The sequence below is a fragment of the Sinocyclocheilus rhinocerous genome, unplaced genomic scaffold (assembly GCF_001515625.1).
Source record: "Sinocyclocheilus rhinocerous isolate Xijiao unplaced genomic scaffold, SAMN03320098_v1.1 scaffold387, whole genome shotgun sequence".
In the NCBI taxonomy this organism is placed as follows: domain Eukaryota; kingdom Metazoa; phylum Chordata; class Actinopteri; order Cypriniformes; family Cyprinidae; genus Sinocyclocheilus; species Sinocyclocheilus rhinocerous.
In genome coordinates, this window is record NW_015651557.1 from 52292 (window position 1) to 53719 (window position 1428).

The 1428-nt window shown below is 33.3% G+C and overlaps 1 protein-coding gene across 2 annotated transcripts in view; it reads right to left on the bottom strand.

Moving 5' to 3' along the window:
* The window catches only part of LOC107713164 (calcium/calmodulin-dependent protein kinase type II subunit alpha), a 41954-nt gene that overhangs the window by 9757 nt on the left and 30769 nt on the right, over window positions 1–1428 (bottom strand). The gene's annotated exons all lie outside the window — the stretch shown is intronic.

The following is a 1428-nucleotide window of genomic DNA, read 5'->3' on the forward strand; positions in this document are numbered from 1 at the left end:
ATATTATGCAAACAAAAACTTTTATTTTGGATGCAATTAATCGCAATTTATCGTTTGACAGCGCTAATATATATACTGTATTTTGCATGAACTATGCCAATATTTATACCAAAATATTTTGTAGCAAATTTCATGAAAATATTACATTGGCCAGGATACAAAATCAACATTTACTATATTCTATATAATACAGTGTATTAAATGTCTTGTCAATAAAATTATTTTATTGTTGGTGTTAGTTTCTTGCTCAGTAAACTATGAGTTTATCTTGCTTTGATTCTAAGCAATGTAGATTTAATAATGTTTGATTTATTTATTGCATGTCTGACGTTTGCTCATATGATGTCAACCAGTCTCAGTGTTTGTGCTTAATATAATTATTATTTGGCAGAAACATTTTTAAATGATGGAAAAATGAATCTTCTTACAATATAGCCTTTGTTTGGCAACAAACTTTTTACACAAATTGAACAAGAAAAAGTTGTTCATTATGAGGATATCTATTAAATCATATGAAATATTTGTGTTTGAGGTTTATTAAACCATTAACAAGCATATAAAATGTGATGGTGCCGCCAATGTTTTTTTTTTCCCTGCATGTCAAGAGTCAAACACGTCAACCACATTTCATTCGGTGTAATAGCAGCTGAAATTTGACTGCAGCAAGTGTATTTTAGCTTATGTCCCGCTGGTTCATATGATTCATATGTACGCATCTAACCTCCTAATTATGCAGCAGATTCGTTCTGAATGAATCTCTTCCCAAATCGTCCCTCCCTAACATTTTCGTCTCGTTTTTATTTCTTTGACGAAAATGTCAATAAATTTTCATCATAGTTTTTGTCATTCAAAGTGTTTTAGTTCGTTATCGTCTCATTGTCGTCAGTGAAACAAATGTCGTTGACGAAAATTATGACGGAAATTATTCGTCAACGAAATTAACACTGCCGTGATGTTGCCTGTTATAGAAAGCAGCTATGCAGTTCTATTATATTTTACACAAGAGTTGAAGAAGTCACTAAAGAATTGACATTCACAGCAGAAAAGAGATCACTTGCTTCTTTTCTGAATGAGTCAACTTTCTGAACTAATTGGCTGAATGAATGACTCGCTTAATTAAGATTGTGACTTACCACCACCTACTGGTAGTTTAAGTCATTTAAAGGGATACTCCACCCCAAAATGAAAATTTTGTCATTAACTTCACTTACCCCCATGTCGTTCCAAACCCGTAAAAGCTTCGTTCGTCTTCAGAACACAATTCAAGATATTCTGGATGAAAACCGGGAGGCTTGTGACTGTCCCATTGACTGCCAAGTAAATTACACTGTCAAGGTCCAGAAAAGTATGAAAGACATCGTCAGAATAGTCCATCTACCATCAGTGGTTCAACCGTAACGTTATGAAGCGACGAGAATACTTTTTGTA